General features: G+C 41.8%; 1 long non-coding RNA gene across 9 annotated transcripts in view; it reads right to left on the reverse strand.

Annotated features, from left to right (window-relative positions):
* Window positions 1-22276, reverse strand: part of LOC118153921 (uncharacterized) — a 51644-nt gene extending 29368 nt beyond the window's left edge. For all 9 annotated transcript variants that reach the window (XR_004743726.3, XR_013536172.1, XR_013536174.1 and 6 more), the window contains exon 1: window positions 22133-22276. This is a non-coding gene — a long non-coding RNA (uncharacterized LOC118153921). The remainder of the gene's footprint in view (window positions 1-22132) is intronic.
* Between the last annotated feature and the right edge of the window lie 2482 nt (window positions 22277-24758).

Consider the following 24758-nt stretch of genomic DNA (forward strand, 5'->3'; position numbering starts at 1 on the left):
AAATTTCCAAATATAATGAAAACTATAAACACGTGGACGTACACAAAAATCAGTGAACTCCAAGAATTAAGAAAATGAAGAAAACTGCACCAAGGTGCATGAAAATCAAATTGCTTTAAACCAATGCTGAAGAGACAATAAATACTAAAAGTAACCAAAGAAAAAGATGCAATACATTCAGAGAAACAATAGTAAGGTTGAAAGCAGCTATCATCACAAGCAATAGAAGCCAGAAGACGGTGAAACAACATCTTTAAAGTACAGAAAGAAAAAAATAATTGTCAATCTAGAATAGTTAAATTATCTTTTGAAAATGAAATATTCTTTCCAATGTCCTCATCTTCACTGTCTCATCAGCCTCATCAGCCATACCCTTCTTTGCACACAGAGTCCTCTTTGGAGAGATTTTTCCAGTCATGGAATTAGAGTCCTCTGCTGTAGCTGCCACCACCTTGAGCACCATGTGAGCACTTGAGGGAAAGTCACTGAGTAGTGTGATGATAAGGTACTGTTGTTTTGAGGTTTTTTACATAGTGCTTTGGATTATTTTAAGGTACTGTTCTCGTTTACAAAAGTTATACATTGTTTATATTTAAGAAACTGTTCAAAAAGAAAATAAATGTATAAATTATACTCTTCCCTTACTCTTACCTAATGGTGAAAGTGTAAATGAATTTTCTTCCCTATAAGATCAGGAATAAAGCAAGGATTACTATTTCTCTCCAACATTATCCTAGAGTGTCTGGCCAAGTATAGTAGCTCGAGAAAAAGGAATAAATGGTGTTCATACCAGAAGAGAAGAATCAAAACTTTATTGATTTGCAATTGACATAATTTTCTATTAAAGTATCATGTAGAATCTTTAAATAGCTACCAGAACTGTGCAGCAAGTTTAGCAAGGCTGCAGAATATAAGATGAGCATAGAAAAATGAATTGCATTTCTAATACTAACATTATTGTTAATGAGTAATCAGAAATGAGATTTAGAAAAAAAATTATTAAAAATGTGAAATGCATGGGGATAAATCTGATAAAGATATGCAAGACCTGTACACCAAAACTACAAAACATGGCTGAGATTTCTGAAATCTAGCCAGGCATGGTGGCTCATGCCTTTAATTCCAGTACTTTGGGAAGCTGAGGCAGGCAGATCACTTGAGCCCAAGAGTTCATAACCAACCTGGGCAACATGACAAAATCCCATCTCTAAAAAAAAAATACAAAAATTAGCCAGGCATGATGGCACATGCCTGCACTCCTAGCTATGTGGGTGGCTGAGGCAGGAGGATCTCCTGAGCCTAGGAGGTTGAGGCTTCAGTGAGCCATGATTGCACCACAGCACTCTAGCATGGGTTGACAGACTGAGACCCTGTCTCAAAAATATGTATATTATAAATAAGTAAAATGACTTCTAACACCTTAAATATCTAAATAAATGGAAAGCTATATCATATTCATGAATTGGTAAATTAATATTTTTAATATCTCATTCTTCCAAAATACATGGATAAATCCAATGCAATTCCAATTAAAAGTATTGCACCACAATACTCCCACTAGGGTAATGTCAAAGAAGACCAAGTAAGGAGCCAAAACTTTCATCCCAGTGTTCTCATCCCCCATGCAGCAGTAACATTAGGTGTGAATGAAAGTTGATTAAGGAACATGGACTTCTACCCTACCTGGATAATAAGAAACCACCCTCTTTTTATTTTTTATTTATTTTTAATTTTTTTTTTTGAGACAGAGTCTCACTCTGTTGTCCAGGCTGGAGTACAGTGGCACAATCTTGGCTCACTGCAACCTCCATCTCCTGGGTTCAAGCAATTCTCCTGTCTCAGCCTCCCAAGTAGTTGGGACTACAGGCATGCACCACCACAACTGGCTAATTTTCTTTTAGCTAATTTTTAGTAGAGATGGGATGTCACCATATTGATCAGGCTGGGCTTGAACTCCTGACCTCAAATGATTCCCCCTGCCTCAGCCTTCCAAAGTGTTAGGATTACAAGCATGAGCCACTGCACCTGGCCAGAACCACCCTCTTTCTATTCTTGGAATGGTGTCATAAGAAGCCAGCTAAAACAGAAGGTTTAAGTAAGTTCCAAACTTTTATAACATAATATCTTAGATTTCCAGGTTTCAATAAAAAAATTGCACCAAGAACCAGGAATATCTCAACTAAATGAAGAAACACAATCAATAGATGCCAACACCATGGTAATATAGGTATTAGAATTATTTTACAAAGATCTTAAGTATCATTAAAATGTTGAGCATAAAAAGCTTCAACAATTACAAATACCCTTGAAACAAATGAAGAGTATGTCTCAGCAAAGAAATAGAAGATATAAGTAAGAACCAAGTCAAAATTTTTAAAATGAAAAATACAATAACTGAAATGACATGTAAAAATGATTTAACAACAGAATGGAGGACCCAGATGAAAGAAGCAGTGACCTGAAGAGAGAATAATAAAAATTACTCCATCCAAACAACAGAGAAAAAAACTTTGAGAAAAATAAACAGAGCCTCAGGGAACTGTGAAACTATAACAAAAAAAATTGAGCATTTATGTCATCAAAATGTCAGGAGAGGAGGAAGAGGGCAGGGTTGAAAAAGTACCTGAAGAGAAATAAAGGCTGAAAACTCCTCAAGTTTGGCAACTGGCATAGCCTACATATTTAAGAAGCTGAATGAATACAAAATAGGATATACCCAAAGAAATCACGCCCAGACATATGATACAGTCAAAATTCTGAAAACTAAAGACAAAAAGAAACTGTGGGGGTCAGAAGAAAGTGGTACAACATTTTTCAAGTGCTGTCAACTCAGAGTCCTATATCCAGCAAAAACATCCTTCAAGAATGAAAGGAAAGTCAAGATAGTCTCAAATGCAAGGATACTATCTTGAGACTATCTTGAAATGAGAATTTGCTGCCTTTTAGGATGACCAAGAAGAAAAGTAAAGAAAACTCTCAAAATAGTACAAAATAATAAAAGAAGGTATCTTGGAACACGAGATAAGAATAAAGAACAGTGGAAAAAGTAAAAACATTGGAAAAAGACTACATTTTCTTTCTCCTCTTGAGTTTTCTAAATTATTCTAAAGTTTTCTGAATTATTAAATTTCTAAATCTAAATCTGATGTGGTTCTAAATGTATGCACAGGAAATATTAAAAGCAAATATAAGCTGGGTGCAGTGGCTCATGCCTGTAATCCCAGCACTTTGGGAGGTCATCGTGGGTGGATCACCTGAGTGTAGGAGTTGGAGACAAGCCTGGGCAACATGGTGAAACCCCATCTCTACCAAAAATACATACAATTAGCCAGGCATGGTGGTGTGTGCCTGTAGTCCCAGCTACTCGGGAAGCTGAGGTGGGAGGTTCACTTGAGCCTGGGAGGCAGAGGTACACAGGCTCTGTTGTTGTACAACAATGTACATACACTTAACACTACTACACTGTACATTTAAAAATGGTTAAGATGGTAAATTTTTTGTTATATACTTTTACCACAATAAACAAGGAAAATATGCTAAGATTTTAATGGAGGCTGTTTGGAATATTTGTCTTTCATTGAGGAAAAACTGACATCTTCATTTTGAGTCTTGATCTCCATGAATAATTTTATATCTCCACCTTTTTAGGGTTTCTTTATTCTCAAAGATATGTTTTATAGTTTTCAGTAAATGGGAGTTTCACATCTTTTGTCAGATTTTCTGTTACTAGTTCATATTTTTTGTCATTTTATAAATGATAGCTTTTTAGATTCCACTTTCTGAATGTTCATTTCTAGAATATAGAAATACAATTGATTCTTGTATATTGATCTTATATTCCTGCTATTTTGAGAAACTCGCTTGTTAGTTCTAATAGGGGTTTTTCATAGATTCTATAGGATTTTCTACATAGATGATTATGTTATCTACAAATAAAGACAGTTTTAATTATTTCTTTTCAATCTAGATGCCTTTTATTTCTTTTTCTTGCCCCATTGCACTGGCTAGAATTTCAAGCATAATGTTGAACAGAAGGAGTGAGAATAGAGATCAGTTTCTTGTTTCTGAACTTAGGAGGAAAGTATGCAGTATTTCACCAGGAAGTATGATGTTAGCTATAAGTTTTTTGTAGGTGCCTCTTACCAGTTTGAAGAATCTCCCTTCTATTCACAGTTTTCTTAGAGTTTTAAAAAACCTGGAATGAAAGCTAAATTTTGTCAAATGCTTTTTCTGCATTTATTGAGATGGTTATGTGGCTTCTTAATATGATGAATTATATAGATTAATTGTTGCATATCAAACGAACCATGCATTCTGGAACATGCCTCACTCTGTTGATATTTTATTCTTGTTATTATCAATCCCTGTTGGATTTGATTCACTAAAATTTTGTTTAAAATTTTTGCATATATGTTCATGGAAGGTATTAGTCTGTTGTTTTCCTTTCTTGTAATATCTTTGTATTATCTCTTCTTTAAATACATCAATGAAGCCATTTGACCTGGGAGTTTTTCTTGTAGGAAGATTTTTAACTAAGCATTCAATTATAAAAATAAATATAGAGAGTCGGGCATGATGGCTCACGCCTGTAATCCCAGCACTTTGGGAGGCCGAGGCAGGCAGATCACAAGGTCAGGAGATGGAGACCATTCTGGCCAACATGGTAAAACCCCGTCTATACCAAAAATACCAAAAAATTAGCTGGGCATGGTGGCTCATGCCTATAGTCCCAGCTACTCGGGATGCTGAGGCAGGAGAATTGCTCAAACTCGGGAGGTGGAGGTTGCAGTGAGCCAAGATCACGCCACTGCACTCCAGCCTGGTGCCTGGCGACAGAGCAAGACTCTGTCTCAAAAAAAAAAAAAAAAAAAAGACATTTGAGTTATCTATGTCTTCTTGAGTGAGTGTTGCTCATTTTTTTCAATTTATTGGCATAAAATTGTTTATAATATAGTATGATTATACTTTTAATATTTGTATAATCTGTAGTAATGGCACTTCTCTCATTCCTGGTATTGACACTTTATGTCTTCTCTCTATTTTTCTGATCCATCTGGGCTAGAATGTTACCCATTTTAATGATAGTCTAAAAAAAAACACACACACACACATTACCCCAATCCCAGCTTCTATCATCACATTGCCTTCTTCTTTTCTGTAGTCAAATTTACTCCTGCCTCCCTCTTTTTTCATTTCGAGACAAGGTGTGACTATGTTTCCCAGACTGGTCTCAAACTCCTGGACTCAAGCAATCTTCCTGTCTCAGCCTCCTAAGTATGTGGAACTACAGGCATGAGCACTTGGCTCTGCCTCCCTCTTACGAGTACTCTTGTGATTATATTTAGGGTCCATCTGGATTATCCAAGAGAAACCACTCCCCCAATCTTTAATCACATCTACAAAGTCCCTTTTGCCATATACAGTAAAATTCACGGGTTTCTAGTTATTATTTACCCCACCACAGTTCTTTTAAATAGTTGCAATGACATTCTATCTAGAATAAATAATTGAGGGTAAATAATTGTTTTCTTCACTTGCTATACTTTATTAGCACTGATTTGTTTACCATGAATAGGCTCCAGGCTGATAGAAAAGGTTTATTTTATTTTTTACTTTTTTTGAGATGGGGTCTCACTGTTGCCCTGGCTGGAGTACAGTGGTGTGATCTTGGCTCACTGCAGCCTCTGCCTCCGAGTTCAAGCCGTTCTCCTACCTCAGCCTCCCGAGTAACTGAGTTTACAAGTGCCCACGACCACACTCAGCTAATTTTTGCCTTTTTAGTAAATACAGAGTTTCGAACTCCTGACCTCGGGGGATCTACCTGCCTCATCCTCCCAAAGTGCTGGGATTACAGGTGTGAGCCACTGTGCCCAGCTGAAAAGTTTTATTTTGGAAAGAGAGAGAGAGAGGGAGAGGGAGAGAGAGGAGGGCAGGAGGGCAGGGAGGAAGGAAGGAAGGAAGAAGGAAGGAAGGAAGGAAGGAAGGAAGGAAGGAAGGAAGGAAGGAAGGAAGGAAGGAAGGAAGGGAGTGGAGGAAGGGGGGAGGGAGAGAAGGAAGGAGGGAGAGAGGAAGGAGGGAGGGAGGAAGGAAGGAAGGAGGGAGGGAGGGAGGGAGGGAGGGAGAAATTCCCAGTGGAAGATAAAGGTATGAATCCTCAGGATGATGTGTGAAGACAGAAATCCTAAGAAAGGACATTACACATTCAAGCTGAAGACAATCCTCACCTGATCTAGTAGGCTCCAACATGAAAGCAAAGTATAAAATAAGAAATGTAAGTCACAATACTTAATTATTATACTGAACAAATGTTTGTTCAGCATCTGTGTGCAAGGCATGGTATCAGGTCTAGAGGTAGGGGTGAGCAAGGGGAAGAAGGAAATGAAAAGATGAATAAGACCAGGCCCCTGCATGTGAGGAGACAAGTTGAGGAATGACTGACTAACGGAAAGCAGAACAACCTAAGTGCTAGGAAGGAGGTTCCAGGTATCAAAGAGGGAGGGACCACCGCCAGCTTGCAAGGGAAACCGTCATGAAAGAAAGCGGTATTTGATGTGGGGTTTGGATTTTACAAGGCCAGGTGTGGTGGCTCACACCTGTAATCCCAGCTTTAGAAGGCTGAGGCAGGCAGATCACCTCAGATCAGGAGTTCAAGACCAGGCTGGCCAAATGGTGAAACCCCATCTCTACTAAAAATACAAAAATTAGCTAGGCGTGGTAGCAGGTGCCTGTAATCCCAGTCACTCAGGAGGCTGAGGCAGGAGAATCTATTGAACCCAGGAGGCAGAGGTTGCAGTGAGCTGAGATCACGTCACTACACTCTAGCCTATATGACAGAGTGAGATTCCATCTCAAAAAAGTTTTTTTTTCAAATGTTTACTATGAAAGCATAAACAGAAGGTTGACCATGTGTCCTTCCAATCTGAGAAGTACCTAAACCTTGGGGCAGTCCTGATAGTGTCCTCACACCAAGAATGTGAAGATGATCCTCAGTTGGACCAGCATTCAGCTGCCTCTTGACAACCTAACAGATAAACCAGCAGCAACTTCTCAGGGAAAAAGAAGAAAGCTAATAGGGGATTAGCAAGATTGGAAAAAAATCACAGGGGTGGTTTCATGCAGAATCCACCTAGCTAGCCAGAACTGTTTCCCAGAATTCCTTTCCCATGAGAATCCAGGTTTGAGTTATCTACAGGGAAAATATGTGAATGACGTGAAAAGCAAAAGTACAGCAGCAATCACTAAGCTCTGAAGATCGGTGCCAGGTAGAGGCACAGCTGTGGCTCATGCATGTGGTTGCCGTTGTGCTGGCCTCCTGCTGAGTACGGCACAGCAGCTGGGCTCCCTCCAGTCCCATCCGATCTCTTCCTTCAGCTCCTCTGAATTTTGGGACAGGCACAGGTGCAGCTCAGGGAGGAGAATGCCAGCATCTGTAGGTCACCCATGCTGTCAAGGTGAGCAGTGATAGACACAGGTTCCAGTGTGTCTTTGTGGGCCGTAGTTTGTCCTTGCAGGTTCTGGTTTGTCTTGCTTGTCCTGTTTCTGGCCTGGCCAACGTACAGTAACTTCATGATCACCCCCAGACAACAAAGCCAAGGGCTTTCCCTAGACATTCACGAGCTCCCACAACTGTGAGAGATCCAATCTTGACCCAAATCTCTTATTTTGTATCACTTGTCCTGGTTCTGCCTCCCTGACTGAACCCTGACTGATGCAGTGCAGCGTGATGTAATGAACCTACCTGGTAAAAGCAGGTTAGGTATCTTTTTCATGACTTTAGAAAAGGTAAACCAAGAGATTGCTAACTTCGAAAACATTCACAGAGCTATCAGCAAATTTATGGCTCTATTTTACTGTTAAAATGCAGATAAAAACCTCTAACTAGCTTCTCCAACCAAATAACTCTTAAGGACCTCAAGCTGTGAAATCTGACATGTATCGCTTGATAAACGTAGCTACTGGACTTTTTTTAAAATGTGAAAAAATTCTAGACTTCTAAGAAAACCAGAGGCCAACCTACAATCAGAGTATAACGTTGGTTTTAGTCTCAAAATATTTCTATTTAGCTAAATCCTTTTTTCTCCTCTTTAAAAAGCCACTTGAGAAATCCCATTTGACAAGGGATATTACTACAGTTTGCACTGCTCAACATCAGGGCAAGACTTTTTTCCCCCTTTTGTAAAATCAATTTGAGTTATTTACAATGAACTTAAAAACCATGAACTTTAATGAAAAAGCTTGACAGGTTTGATGTATGATAGACTAAAGTTTAAAAAAAAAACAGAAAAAGATTTTTTTTTCTCCTTGGCTGTGGGATAAAAACATGGGTCTAGCTACTCAGAGTCACTTCTCAGAGAGCAGTGTAATAGAGTTGCCCAGTGATTATAAAATTTCTACAGAAAACTAGCTAACAAAGGAGATGTAAATGTTTTTGCATCAATGGAATAATGTAGCAGGAGGGGGTTGCGTTCCTCCCAACTAACAGAATCTGTGTGTGTGTATGTTTGCCTGCAAGTTAGTTGCTGATTACATTATTTGGTTTATTTTACTGGGACAGCTCCTAATAAATATTTTTCAGGAGAACCCGAAAACAGATTCAAGTGCAGGACATGCTTGTAGAAGAGGCTGGATTCTGGCCATGGACGGCCTAAAACACTGGATGTTTTCAACACACTGCTTCCATGTCCTCCACGGCATTTGCATCTCAGCTCCTTGTTTGCTTAATGCCTTCACACTAGTTGTAAGCAGTTTCTCAAACATAATCTTCAGCTGGGTGTTTACTTTGACCATGGACTTGATTTAGAAGGAACTCCTTTTTCCAAGCAAATCCATCCACCCTTCCTGTGTCTAAAGGCAAAAGAGAATAATGGTGTCATGGCACCCAACCCTGTGTGTTTAGAGCTTTAAAATGATCCCCAAATTACTTTTCCCCTTTCATTTATTTTCTTCTTAAATCCTGTTTTACAGTAATCATTCAAATGACTTCACTACATGGTCAGCTAAATGATGGCTTTGGGAGTCTGCCTATTTTAAATAGTAGAGACTAAATAGCCACTTCTCAGTGGCAACCTTTGAAAAAGGTATTTGTTTAATGGATAGGAAATGCCTGAAATATGAATGAAAATGGCTGAAAGTCCAACTGCATTTTTTCTAAAACACTCCTGTAAGAGAAAATGTACATTTTGTTCCTTGCTTGTACCTTTCTTCTAGATTGTATTTGTGTCTCTTTATATGAAACAAAGAGGAAAAGAATAAGGTAAATTTAGAAATAAAAACATATTTTAAAGTCAATTAGTAAGTGATTAGGTAGAAATCACTAATAATATTAAAATAATATTTTAAATAGAGACTAAAATAATATTTTAGTATTATTAGTGATTTCTCCCTGATCACTTACTAATTAATTTTAAATCAATGCCTTTGCAATGTAAATATGAAATCAGTTATTTAGTTTGAAGAAACTCTGCACCCTGAGTTCCATCCCTTTCATACATTCTTTGACTCTTTTAAGGTTATCCTTTGGCCATAATGAGTTTACTCTTTGGCTGAGTTTAATTTTTAGATTACAGAAAGGATAGCACTTGAATCACTCTAAGTTAGTTTGATTCTCCCTTTAATTTGATTGTTCTTGTTCAACTCCAACCCCTCCCAGCTCCAAATGATGACAACAGTATCTAACAATTGGGATATTGGGTGAGAAAGTGCTTCCTACTTGGGCTTGGAAAGAAGTAAGCTCAGGAAGAAAGGGCCACATTTTAATTGCTGAATTGACTCACGAGTGCTAGGGTATCTGAGAGGCTGTTGGAGTTGAATACACTTAGATAGATTCAGGAGGACTGAAAATAATTGACGAACTTTGTCACTTAAAATTTGGATTTTAAGGCTGAGCACGGTCGGTGGCTCACTTCTGTAATCCCAACACTTTGGGAGCTCTAGGCGGGTGGATCACAGGGTCAGGAGATGGAGATCATCTTGGCCAACATGATGTAACCCTGTCTCTACTAAACTACCAAAAATTAGCCAGGCATGGTGGCCTGTGCCTGTAGTTCCAGCTACTTGAGAGGCTGAGGCAGGAGAATCACTCGAACCCTGGAGGGAGAGGTTTCAGTGAGCCAAGATCGCGCCATTGCACTTCAGCCTGGGCAACAAGAGTGAAACTCCGTCTTAAAAAAAAGTTGGATTTTAAAATATTTTATTTTTGATGCCACTTTTAAAGAAAATATCAGACTGTAGAAGGAATGATGGGAATAAAAATTCATCACTTGGCAAGAATATTTGTTTCAGTCAAGAATCATCAGTGATAATCCAACAATCCCAAGACTGCATATGTATCCAAAAGGAAGGAAATCAGTGTATCAAAGAAACTTCTGCACCCTCGTGTTTATTGCGGCACTGTTCACAATAGCCAAGGTATAGGATGAACCTAAGTGCCCATCAACAGAAGAATCAATACAGAAAATATGGTGTAAACACACATGAAACACTACTCAGCCATAAAAATAGAATGAAATCTTGTCAATTGTGACAACATGGATGAACCTAGAGGACATTACGTTTGGTGAGATAAGTCAGGCATAGAAAGACAGATACCCCATGTCTCACTCATATGTGGAATCCTCAAAAGCTGATCTGGGATTTGGGGATTGGTTATGGGACTCAAACAATGAGGTACAGATTAAACAGGATGGAACAAAAACGATTTTTGTTGGAGGGAATTTTTTTGTGTGTAGTGAAACCTATGAATCTCGCAGTAGTTATGGACTACCGAAACAAAAGATTTTCCAGCTTTTTCACAAGATGGCGCTGAAAGTGAAGAAGGAAGCTCCTGCCGAGGCCAAAGCGAAGGCTTTAAAGGCCAGGAAGGTAGTGTTGAAAGGTGTCCACAGCCACAAAAAAAAAAGATCCCTGCGTCACCCGCCTTCTGGCAGCCCAAGACCCTGAGACTCCGGAGGCAGCCGGAATATCCCTGGAAGAGCGCCCCCAGGAGAAACGAGCTTGACCACTATCCCATCACCAAGTTTCCGCTGACCACTGAGTCCGCCGTGAAGAACTAGAAGCCAACAACACACTTGTGTTCATTGTGGATGTTAAAGCCAACAAGCACCAGATCAAACAGGCTGTGAAGAAGCTCTGTGACATGGATGTGGCCAAGGTCAGCACCCTGATTCGGCCTGAGGGAGAGAAGAAGGCATATTTCCACTGGCTCCTGATTATGATGCTTTGGATGTTGCCAACAAAACTGGGATCAACAAAACTGAGTCCAGCTGGCTAATTCTAAATATATATATATATAACTTCTCACCATATACATACCTCTGTCAATTTCTGGTTGGGCTGGAAGATCATACACAGGCACTAACGTTGTAACAGGGCTTGGGCAAGACCCCTGTTCTACTTATCCTTTGGAAACACTCGCCCGGCCACTTCACTATGCTTGATCACTCCAGAGATCTTTGTAACTGGAGTTAGTGTCCTAGGAAAACCAGAACTCAGAACTTGCCTCCATGGTTGAAGGTAACAGGAAGCTTTTCGAGAACCCCTTCTTTTATCCCTGGAAGAGGCTGTGTGTGAAAGCAGTGCCCAGAGTTCGAAGCACATCAGCACTATTTCAGGGGAGTGTAGGTTGGCTGGCTGTGGGGTAGCATTTTGTCCTCACACACCCATGGTGCACGCCTGTCTGCTACCCTTACCCCTTGCCCAGTAAAAGACAAGGACTTAAAAAAAAAAAAAAAGATTGCCCAATATACAGGCCAAGCAGGGAAGAAAAGGTGCCTACAGACAGAGACGCCTGAAAAACTTTTCAAAGAACCTCCCCATCTTCCCCTTGGCCAGCCGCACAGATGTTGTGACAATCACTCATGGAGTTGGGTGAGGTCAACACACTACTTATGGATCAACAAAAATTCTCTCATAACAAAAGATGTCACATGTAGCTTTTGTCTTGTTTGTTTTCTAATTGCCCCAAACTCTTTCAGTGGACATTTTAATGGAAATGAGTGTGCCTTGCCAGTTCATATTTTGGTATGAAAATTGATACACAAAATGTATCCTCAGGTTTTGTATTAATAAAAATATAAGGTTTGTCTAATTTTTAAACTTTCAGATATCCCCAAATATTTTTGAAAGATGTAAAACTGCTGACACTTTTTCAAATCATTTTTTTTTTTTTGAGAGACAAGGTCTCACTTTATTGGCAAGGCTGGGGTGCAATGGAGAGATCATAGCCTTGAACTCCTGGGCTCAAGCAATCCTCCTACTCAGCTTCCCACCACTCCTGGTTAATTTTTTTTTTGTAGAAAAATAACATAATGGGGGTCTCACTATGTTGTCCCTGCTGGTCTCAAACCCCTGGGTTCAAGCAATCCTCCTGCCTCCACCTCCTAAAGCGCTGGGATTACAGGTGTGAGCCACCATGTCTGGCCTTCAAATAATTTTTACAATATATTTAAACAAAAAGTTTCTAAGATGTCTGTATTTTTAAACTCATTAATTTATTACATTTTATATCATATATTATAGAAGAATAGTCTTTAAATCTTTCTGCTCTCTTGGCATTAAGATATCTCAATCCAGCCAGGAGTGGTGGCTCATGCCTGTAATCCCAGCACTTTGGGAGGCTGAGGTGGGTGGATCACCCGAGGTCAGAAGTTTGAGACCAGCCTGGCCAACATGGTGACATCCCATCTCTGCAAAAAAAAAAAAAAAGATATCTCAATCCTAGCAAGGTAGCCGACATGAGACAGCCAGGCTGAGTCCCAGATGTGCCAGGCCAATCATCTTCTGTGTATTGTCACCTCCCCCAGGGGCAATGAGTTTACACTACGAATTAGGACAAAATGAAATCTGAATTCCAGCCTTAGCACTTCCTAGAAGAACTTGGATGAATAATCTTCCTGAGCCAGTTTTCTTTTCTGGAATATGGAGATGATAATGCTGATTTTTCAGTTATTGTTAGGATTAAATAATGCAAATAAAGTATCCAGCATGGAGTCTGATACAAAGTACAAATACAGTATCAGTTCCTTCCGTTTTTCCTCTTTTCTTACAATCCATGACTAGAATAATTTGTATGTCAAATCAACACATGATAATTTTATCGTTTGGCAGTGGATTTATGAATAATTGCTGCATTATTAAGACCTGAGTGATTAATTCATTACAGCAGAGCATAGTATGCTAATAATGAAAATATCTTGATGCCTATATTCCAAGCACTTTAGGAAGCCAAGACAGGAAGATCATTTGAGCCCAGGAGTTGGAGACCAGCCTGGGAAACATAGCAAGACCTCATTTCTACAAGAACTAAAGAAAATTGGCCAAGAGTGGTGGCATGTGCCTGTAGTCCCAGCTACTCAGGAGGCCGAGACAGGAGAATCACCTGAGCCTGGAAGTTTGAGCCTGCAGTGAGCTATGATTGCACCACTGCACTCCAACAGAGCAAGACCTCATCTCTTAAAAAAAAAAAAAAAAAGTATCTTGACCTCTGGATTATGGTTAGTCCAATTCTGTGTAATTGAGGTCCAATTTAAAAATTAGACAGTCTCACTCTGTCGCCCAGGCTGGAGTACAGTGGCATGATCTCAGCTCACTGCAACCTCCACTTCCTGGGTTCAAGCAATTCTCCTGCCTCAGCCTCTGGAGTAACTGGGATTACAGGTATGGGCCACCATGCCCAGCTAATATTTGTATTTGTAGTAGAGATGGGGTTGTGACATGTTGGCCAGGCTGGTCTCGAACTCCTGACCTCAAGTGATCCACTCGTCTAGGCCTCCTGGGATCTCTGCTGGGATTACAGTCATGAACCACTGCACCCAGCCAACAAATATTGATTGAGTGCCTACTGTGTGCCAAACCTGTTTGTAGAGGGTGGAGAATAGACTTTTGATTTGGGCAAGATGGAGGGCACTGATAATCTTGCTGAGAGTGCTACCTGTGGAGAGCGGAAGATGAAAGCCTGACTGGAGTTGTTGAAAGAGAAAGTAGAAGATAAGGTGTAAGGACATTAGAATAGGAGACCTGAGATTTGCTATGAAAGAAAACCAAAATATTGAGTGACAGCTGAAAGAAGCACAGAGTCAGGTACTTCTTTTTGTTTTTTCAGGTGACCACTATAACAGCATATATGTGGGCTGAAACAGCCCCTCAAAGAAACAGAAATTGATAATGCAAGAGAAGAAGAAGGGAGTTTCAGAGCCAAGTTCCTAAAACGATGAGACAGAGTGGGATTCTGGGACAGCCTGTGGGAATGGAGGAAAGGCAGCCTATGGAGACACAGGTAGGACATGCTGAAAGATTTGAAGAGAGGAAATGAGGTGCGTATCATCTGCTTTCATTCTTCAATGAAATATGGAGCTAGATCAATATCAGCGTTGATGTGTGTGTAGCACTGGGAAGTCTGAGACTGAAGAAAGAATATGTGAAACCGCCACCTTGGAGAGCAGAAATCTAAGTTGATAAAGACAAGGGATAAGATGGCTGGGCAGTGCCACTTGCCAAAGTGAGAACTGTCTGAGCAGCATGTGCCTTCTTGAGGTCACATTCAGCTGCTCAGGTGCCAGTTCACAGAAGGCAGAAAGCTGGAGCTCACCAGTTTGTTTCCCCCCACTGCAGGCAGTTATAATAGAGGGGTAAGGAAGTCAAAGGTCTAAAGCATAGACTCAGCTGGGCTTGGTAGCTCACACCTGTAATTCCAGCACTTTGGGAGGCCAAGGTGGAAGGATGGCTTGAGCCCAGGGAAACATAGCCAAACCCTGTTCCTGAAAAAAATTTAAAAATTAGCCAGGCATGGTTGCATATGCCTGTAGTCACAGCTACTTGGGAGGCTGAGGTAAGAGGATCACTTGAGCCTGGAAGTTTGAGGCTGCAATGATCCATGATCACACCATTGCACTCCAGCCCAAGTGACAGAGCAAGATACTGTCTCAGAGAAAAGTAAATGAATAAAACAAAGCATAGACTCTACCCTGGACAAGGACCTGGTGAGAATGATTGACAGGACAGAGAAGAATTAAAGTCAGTAAGTTGGAGGTCTTGCTTGGGTTGAAAATGTGGGGTGGAGGGTACTGGAGTAAGTGACCTGCTGAAGGGGAGAGGAGCAATGAGTTGGAAGTGTGATTTGGCAGGTGGTGCAGTTCTTGGGGAGGATGAGGAGAGATCCTGGGAAGTGAGACAGCAAGGAGAGGTCAACGCATTGTATGTATCATCGACATACCTGTTGGAATTTCTCAGCATGATGCAGTAGTACCAACGGAGAGAAAAGCATGTCCCAAAGACTGTAATCTTCAAGAAATAAGGGACGTAATGGGCAGAGTGGTAGATGACAAGAAGGAGGGGTGGCTGATCACAAAGTCTGCTGGTATGCATGTCAAAGGTGCTGGGAGTTAGAAGAAAGATGGAGGCAAGAGTCAGGCAGGTCACAAGGAATGTGTGATCTTCTGTGAGTGGGAGAAGAAAGTCTGCAACCAAGAGAAACAGGGTGAAATCGGCGTCCACAGGAGAAAGGTAAGGCTTCAGTTACAGCGAGAAGCCAGCTTAGTAGGTTATGAATCAACTTTGTGGGACATGATTGAGCTTTCAAAAAACTAAAAGAGAATGCATATTAAAAAAACCAGAAAATATAAGAGCATATTGGATGAGCTTTAGATAAAATTGTTTTGTAAAATTTTTTTTCTTTAGTGTGTGTGCGTGTGTGTGTACTGGCTATAGACATAAAATCCATTTCTTACTGCGGGTTGGAGTGAGAAGAGTCTGAAAAGCACAGCATTAGGTGATTATAGAACCCTATGGGGACAAGAATCACTACGGTGATGAATGGCCTGGGTGGCTTGGACATGAGGAGGGAAGTGAGGCATGATGGGATTAATGCCATTGATCTAGTAAAGGAAACTGAGTCTTAAAGCCCCAGGTTCTGATGACCTGGTGAGGAGTTGTCTCTCTTGTCCATGTCCGAGTTTATGTGACAGCCTTCCCAAGTTATCCCTGATATAATAAGCAATATATTTGGATTTTGTCCCTGGCTCCCGGCATAGAGCTCCTAAAACTAAGAATTTTCTGAGTGACTGGGATATCTTATGTTATTCCTAATAACCTGCTTTGGATCACACCTGAGCTTATGCTAATGAGGTGAGTTAGGCTGGGGTCCCTAGGTAGCCTCAGAATGGAGCTGGTCACTGGAAAGATCAAGTAATTAGAGGGTTGGAATTCCCAGCCACACCCACCAAAGTGGTGGGAAATGGTGGAGGCAGCTGGAGCTTAAGTCCTATAAAATTTTTTGAACAATAAGATTTAATGAACGTACAGATATGTGAATGCTTGGAGATGCCAGGAAGGTCGTGCACCTGGAGAAAGCCTGGAAGTTACATGCCCGTCCCACATCCTTTCCCTGAGCATCTCCTCCATGTGGCTGTTCACTGGCATTCTTTATAATATCACTTATAATAAATCAGTTAATTTGTTTCCTTCAGTTCTGTGAGCCCTCCCAGCAACTTAACTGGGGGAACCCCAACTGAGAGCCAGTCTGTCAGCAGGACGGGCCCAGTCTGCTGTTTAGTTGGCATCTGGAACAAGTGCAGTCTTGTGGGACTGAGCCCTTTAACCAGTGGGAGCTAATACTATTTCCAGGTAGGCAGAGTCAGAATTGAATTGTGTATACCCTGTTGGTGTCTGCTGGAGAATTGCTTTGGGTATGGGAGAAGCGTCTCACATCTGGGGTCAGAAGTGTTCTGTGTGAGTGTAGAGAAATGAAGTGTGGTTTTCCTCAGACTAACCATTTTTCTAATCTATTAAATTCAAGTGTATTAATGCTAATTTTATATGAACTAGTTAGGTATTTTAGCTTGACTAATCAGAACTCACTGTAAAAAGATCGTGACCATGAATTCAATCCCTATAAATTATATATAAAATTATATATACATACATATTTGAGATGGAGTTTTGCTCTTGTTGCCCAGGCTGGAGTGCAATAGCACGATCTCAGCTCACTGCAACCTCTGCCTCCTGGGTTCAAGTGATTCTCCTACCTCAGCCTCCCCAGTAGCTGAGATTACAGGCATGTACCACCACGCCCAGCTAATTTTGTATTTTTTATAGAGATGGGGTTTCTCCATGTTGGTCAGGCTGGTCTGGAACTCCTAACCTCAGGTGATCCACCCACCTCAGCCTCCCAAAGTGCTAGGATTGTAGGCATGAGCCACCACACCTGGCCTAAATAATACATTTTTTAAATGACACAACCTCATGGCTTGGCCTGAAATTCTTCTTTAAGCCACAAACAATGATCTCAGCTCCCTGTTAGGTCATGATCACAAAGAGGACCAATCAGGACTTGCAGATGGTTCAGGGCGAATCCATCTCCAACGATGAGGCTTTAAATGAAAGCATCACGTTTGAGTATGAAAGGGGGTGGGATTTCCTTCTGTCTTTTATGGAATGATCATAACCCCATTAGTGAGGCTTAAAGGCTCCCAAGGGAAATGCTGTAAAAGATGGAAAGTCTAATGAAAAGATTAGCTTCTGTCCTGTCTCCTGAGGTGCTCGTCACTGTGAATAATAACTCACATTTAGGTTTTCTCTTGACGCACTTGAAGGGGCATTCATATAGAGCATTTCCTTAGGTTTTCTTTCCTTTCTTTCTTTTTTTATTTTTTGAGATGGAGTCTTGCTCTGTTGCCCAGGCTAGAGTGCAATGGCACAACCTTGGCTCACTGCAACCTCTGCCTCCCGGGTTCAAGTGATTCTCCTGCCTCTGCCTCCCAAGTAGCTGGGACGATAAGCATCCGTCATCATGCCAGGCTAATTTTTTGTATTTTTAGTAGAGATGGAGTTTTGCCATGTTGGTTAGGCTGGTCTCAAACCCCTGACCTCAGGTTATCTGTCCACTGCAGCCTCCCAAAGTCCTGGGATCACAGGCATCAGCCATCACACCTGGTCCCCTCAGGTTTTCATGACCACACTCAGGGACGGGGTTCACAAAACACTAGGGTAAGGTTCAGATAGATTCTTCCCTCAGTCTGGCAGTCAATACCACTGACATATGTCATGTGTCCTTTGTCACATGTGAGGTATCATTCCAGGTAGTGGAGATATGGCAGTGGACAGAGAGAAGTTTCTGCTGACTTCTCAGGACGTGCGTTCTGGATAACAGGGGGCTTGCCACAGGCTCCCCAGCAAGCCGCATTCACCAGACCCAAGCCCTGGCCTCTGACTCACATTATGGGGCTTCTGCCACCCAGCCTCCCTGGCCTTCTTGGGGAAAATGGACAACCAATCCTATGATTGCTTCTTTGACTTACACAGTATTTTCCCATCTAAGAAGATGTAAGAGAAAAAAACGCATTTCTTTTTCTCATAAACCCACCAAGGTAGGGATTATGGATTAAAATCCTCATTTTGCAAAGTTTAGAAGTCATTTTCCACGGTGAGAAAATAAGAAACTTGAGACTTGATGGCTCTCTTGCCTTGGGACTACGGTTTTAATCAATTTAATTTTGACTGCATTTGGACACACTATGACATTTATGTGCATTTAGAGCACTTTACACTTCCTCTGTTTCTCTATGGCTTTGGTCCCAGACCACTTGCAAAGTATCAACTGTGTGTTTCTGACTGCCAATCACACACACAGGCCACCAAAAAGACACAGGGAGGCAAGACAGATACAGACAGAGGACTCCGATCCCATGGTCACGCTTTGCTGTAATAATCTAAAGCAAAAAATGTTTGCAATGACTGTAACAAGCATCCCAGAACCAAGCAGTCTGTCAAGAACAGGGATTTATAGATCTGCATCGAAGCTGGGAAAGAGTGTTAGACCCGCCAACTCAGTTACGTTTTGGCCATTTTCTTCATTTGTGCTTAATTAGCACAAACTTCCCCAAAGGAGCTAAGGTTCACTAAGGCTTTTCATCAGGGGGAGGGAGGATGAAGAGAGAAGCTGGTGGAGGGAAGCCTAGCAGTGAATTGTTCCAACTATATCTCTGTTCAGTGTGTCAAATACATTCTGGGGGCAGGTGCTTGAATTCACAGACTCTTTAGAGAAAAATTTAGCAGCCCCAGGAATATATTGGTTGAGAAGAAGAAGAAAGGAGGGGCAGGGAAAACACACATCAGCTGCTAGGAGGGAAAAAGCTAATCATAGAAACTTCTCTGCCAGAGAGAGGTGCAGCTGTCAAAGCAATAAGGTAAATGAGTCTCAGACTAAAATGGATTTTGCAGTAGAACTGTTTTCTCTGATAAATAGGGGAGATTGAACTCCAGCACCATCCCTCTATTCCTTGGTAATGCCCCATTTGGGCGCTGACTGGGTGGTCTTAAGCCCACTGCCACCCTGGCTAACACCGGCCACACCAATCAAGGCCCCGCAGCTGAGACCCGGGGTGACCTGCTTCAGGGGCCTTTTACAAACTCTGATTCACTCATTTGTGTGGGATGCTTTTTTTGCTACTTTATTTATGGGATTACATAAATGAGCCATTAAAAATGTAAATCTTCAGAACAGTGGAATAATACAGATTTAAACAATAAGCTCGGGGCGGTACAGTACAGAAACCGCCCTGCCCCGGCACTATCACCCCATCGTGACTATGGCAACAATAGGGGGTTCAGGGAAGGACAGAGGGGAGAGAAATAAAACGTCTCCGCATTGTGGCCATCATTGGCACCAGAGAAAGATTAGGGTGTTTTTTTTTAAGGAGTATTAGAACAATAATGAAGATGTGCCATTATAACCAACAAAGGATCTGGGGCATCCCACACAGGGCGGGTGTCAGATAACCAAGGGACCGCAGATTTGAGAAGTTTATCCCACCTCGTGGCAAAGTATTTAACTCTTTTGTAGCTTTTGCAAAAGGAAAAACAGAAAAGAGAAGACGAGTTGGGGGTGGACTCACTCCCACTTCCTCATCTAGTTGTGATAGTTAGTTTTAGAGTTACATTTTAAAAAATACTCTGTTTCTGCATGTGAATTCTATGGGTTCCTCTCATCCGGGTTAGTAAATTAGCCTGGGAAAATTCTGCTGCATTTCTGCACGTAGCAGTCCCTGGCTGGTGGGGAACAGGGATCTGAATATGTGGTGGCCAGGGGATCTGGTGATATGGCAGCCAAGGCGGGGAGGAGGAGGTGGCAGTGGGCCTGCTGGGGAGAACCTGTGGAAGAACTTCGCAGGCCCCTTGAGGTCCTCTTCCTGTGCCAGGCTGGGGATATCTTAGATCATGAAAGCTGTGAAGGTCAGATAAGAAAGAGGAAGACCACACTGAGGGAAGACAGATTGGATTGGCAGAAAAAGACTGCCCGTAGTATTGATCACTGAAAGAATGAAGTGTTCCCCTTAACTGTGTTACTGTGGTAACACAGTAGGGGTGGGGAATGGGGTCATAAGTGGCTATAGAAATCTGCTTTAAGAGTAAGCAGGTGGGCTGGGTGCGGTGGTTCACACCTGTAATCCCAGCCCTTTGGGAGGACAAGGCTGGCAGATCACCTGAGGTCAGGAGTTCGAGACCAGCTTGGCCAACGTGACAAAACCCTGTTTCTACTAAAAATACAGAAATTAGCTGGGTGAGGTGGTGGGCACCTGTCATCTCAGCTACTCAAGAGGCTGAGGAGGAGACTCGCTTGAACTCAGGAGGCGGAGGTTAGAGTTAGCCAAGATCACACCACTGCACTCCAGCCTGGGAGACAGAGCAAGACTCCATCTAAAAAAAAAAAAAAAGTAAGCAATGTACACCCATGTGCCTTGCAGTCCTATCACAATAGCCAAGAGGTGTAGAAACCGAAGTGTCCATCAACAGATGAATGGATAACAAAACGCGGCATATGCATACAATGGAATATTCGCCTCAAGAGGGAAAGACATTCTCACAGATGCTACAACGTGGATGAACTTTGAAGACAGTAGGTTAAGTGAAATAAGCCAGTCACAAAAGGACCAGTACTGTATAATTCCACTTCTATGAGGTACCTAGAGCAGTCACATTCATAGAGACAGAAAACAGAATGATGGCTGCCAGGGGCTGGGAGCAGAGGGGAATGGGCAGTCCTTGTTTCACGGACGCAGAGTTTCAGTTGTGCAAGTTGAAAAGAGTTCTAGAGACGGATGGTGATGATGGTTGTAAAACGATGTGAATTTCCTCAATGCCACTAAACTGTACATTTAAAAAGGATTACATGGTGAATTTTGTTATGTGTATTTTACCCCAATTTTTAAAAAGTAAATAATTGTTTAAAGAGAAGGCAGAGCATACAAAGAAGAATGCCTGTAGTATTGGCCACTAAAAGGATTAAGTGTTCCTGTTGGTAACAGGTTAGGCCTTAGGCCGTCTGTGAGAAAGATCTGGGAAGTTGCAAGGCCTTCCTTTAAAGCCATAATAGGAGGTCAGTGTCTGGACTTTCCTCCTGTTAAGTCAGGTAGGTACCATAGAACTGCAAACTCATGCTTAGCACGAGGAAGCCTTTGCACGAAGAAAGTGGAATATGAATCCTGACATAAGGTGAGTGAAAGCAGAGCTTTTCTGGTTACATCAGACACTGGGGCTCTCCCTGCTCCATTCCCTCAGCAAAGAGTCCTTCAAACTATGATGAGCCCTGAGGTCCTCTGTGGAGTCCTATGTTGAAAATCCCTACCCTTTTCTAAGATCCTGCCTGCCTTGACCATGACCATGCAACCTTGCTACCTAACAGTTCATTGCATTGGGAAGCATGCCGATGCATATGCAGCATGGTGGGGATTCACCATGCCTGGTGAACAGCCTGTAGCCCACTCCAGGAGCTACTCAGGAGAGACAGCTGGTACGTGAGAGGGCAGATGGTCCCAGAAAGAACAGACTTGCACGTGAGCCCAGGTGAGACTCTCCTGCCCTTGATGCCCCCTTATCTACAGGTAGTGCAATGACCCTTTGAACAGATTTCTCCTATGGTGCCCTCATTACTATCCACAGCCTGGGAAGTCCAGGTGAGCTGGGTTACAAACACAGCTGCCTCTGCTCAGTGGAGATCCAGCAGGTCTGCCTCTCTGTGTCCAGGTCTTGAGATGGTCTTTCTCCCGGGCTGCTCGTCTTATTGCCTCTCTGGCTATACCCTCAGCCCCAAAGGTAACTTCTGCATCACCTTCCTTCATTTTCCTCTTCCCCCACCATGTACCTGGAAACATCCAGCTCCTTCTAAAGAAATGGCTTCAGGCTTCACTTGCTTCCCACAGCTAATCCACACCTGGGAGAAAAGGCCCATTTCATAGCTCTTTTGGGAAATTGTGGGGCGAGAAGGCACAAACCAAATGACCTCTCCCATCCCAACTCACAAAGGCTTCTAATCACAGAATCTTAGAACTCTAAACCCAATAAAATTCTAAATCCCTCCCTCTTTTAACCACTATTGCTAATGTTCAGTATATTCCTCCATATTGGCCAGGTAAACAGATATACCCTGTGGTCAGAGTGGCTTGTTATTCCTAGAGAAAATGGAAGCCTCATCTCTGTGTACTTCTGAATTGGCTTGACCATATAGGCGGTCATCGTCACCATCACCACCACTGTCCACATTCATGAGGCGACTGCTGTGAGTCTCTGCTTTGCATGCTTCATCTCCTTTTAGCCTTACAACACACCCTTGGAGTGCATGCTATTATCCTCTGCATTTTCCACAAGAGGAGGCTAAGAACCACAGAAAACTCTAAAGCTCTCAAGAGCTATGTCTTGTCTTTCTACCCTATGCCTCTCCCCACTTGGTGCTTAACTTTGGGTTTGGCTGTTGTACATACTTAAGAATGACTGTTTTCATACTGTAGTATATTTATTTACTTGGGTCTTCTTGTATGTCTCTCAACATTTCTCCTTTCTTTTTGTTAAAGACTCAGGGTCTCACTGTTACCCAGGCTGGAGTGCAGTAGTGCAATCATTGCTCACGGTAGCCTCAAACTCCTGGGCTCAAACTCCTGCGTCAGCCCCCAGAGTAACTGGTTCTATAGGTAGGCACCACCATGCCTAGCTAATTTTTAATTTTTTGTCCAGCTATGTTGTCCAGGCTGGTCTTGAATTCCTGGCCTCAAGTGATCTGACTTCCTCAGCCTCCCAAAGTGCTGGGATTACAGACATGAGCCACCATACCCAGTCCATTTATTTCAGCAATCTGAATTGCAAAAGTGATAAATGGTCATTGTCACAATTCAAACGATGCATAGAAGTGCTAAATTTCTATTTAGCACTGTATATTATTATTAAATTATAATCACACCTGTAATCCCAGCACTTTGGGAGATTATTAAATTTCTCAAATTAATTAATTAATAATCTCACCACCTTATCCCCTTTTAATCACTATCACCAACTTGGAACATATTATTCTTCCATATTTTTTTTTTTCTTCTTCTTCTTCTTCTTTTTTTGAGATGGAGTCTCACTCTGCTGCCCAGGCTGGAGCACAGTGGCACGATCTCAGCTCACTGCAACCTCTGCCTCCTGGGTTCAAGCAATTCTCCTGTTCAAGCCTCCTGAGTACTGGGACTGCAGGCATGCACCACCATGCCTGGCTAATTTTTGTATTTTTAGTAGAGATGGGGTTTCCCCATGTTGATCAGGCTGGTCTCGAACTCCTGACCTCAGGCGATCCATCCACCTCAGCCTTCCAAAGTGCTGGGATTATAGGTGTGAACCACCGCGCCTGGCCTCTTCCATATTTTTCTATGCAAACACATACACCTGAGATAGACATGTTCATTATTCTTAGATGAATGGAATCCTATCTATAATTCTGTAATTTCAGTTTTTCACTTAATGTATAACATGAATATCCCTCAAGGTCAATTCATAGACAGATATTTCCTTCATTCTTCTTAATAGCAAAATATCACACAGTATGAATGAATCATACATATCCCATTGGTAACTGTCACACATTAGGTTCCCTTTTGGCTATCACAAGCCATGATGCACGCTGTACTTTTATTTCTGACACACATATTTCTAGAAATGGGATTTCTGGTTTAGAAGTCAGACCCATTTTAAACTTTAATAAATATTTAATAAAGCTTGCCAGCTTACTTTTCAGAAAGAATATAGTAATTTATAGTCTATCGTATAGAGAATATTCATTCTTGTGCCACAGCCAGCCCAGTATGGTATCAGTCATTTTTGATAAACGGACGGGCAAAAACTGGAATCTTATTATTGCTTTAATTTGCATTTCCCTGGTTGCAATGAGATTGAGCAGCTTTTTATTTTGGGATCTCTGGCCCTGCCTGTCACCCACGAGGGCGTAAAGGCTGTGTTCTGTGGGTCAAGCTCAGAACAGGAACCTGAGAATATCTAAGACTCATCTGCGAATGTGAAAATGAATTTGGAGCATTTCCCTCCTTACGGCCCCCTAGTAGGAAGAGGTTATGACTGTCTGCTAGAGAGTGTGCTCAACCTTTGCTACTTGTTGGAATCATCTGCAGAGCATTAAAAAATATTGTGTCCTGGGCCCAGCCTCCAGAGCTTCTGATTTCATTGGCCTAGAGTGAAAGTGGGTATCAGGAGTTGGTGGAGACTCTACCAGGTGATGCTTATGTGCTTCCAGAGTTGAAAATCATATAAGATACTGTAGATGAGTAATAATTTTCAAAATTTATAGAATCCTCTGATCTTATATGTCACAGCCACTGACCTGTCAGAGTATAGGACAGCTGGGAACAGCAGAGCAAAGGGGTCGAGAAAGTATGAAGAGTCGGAAAAAACATGTATTTTTCTGATTCCAACAGGAATTGGAGAGATATTGGACAATACCTTTCTAT

This window comes from Callithrix jacchus, chromosome 5 (assembly GCF_049354715.1).
Source record: "Callithrix jacchus isolate 240 chromosome 5, calJac240_pri, whole genome shotgun sequence".
Lineage (NCBI taxonomy): Eukaryota > Metazoa > Chordata > Mammalia > Primates > Cebidae > Callithrix > Callithrix jacchus.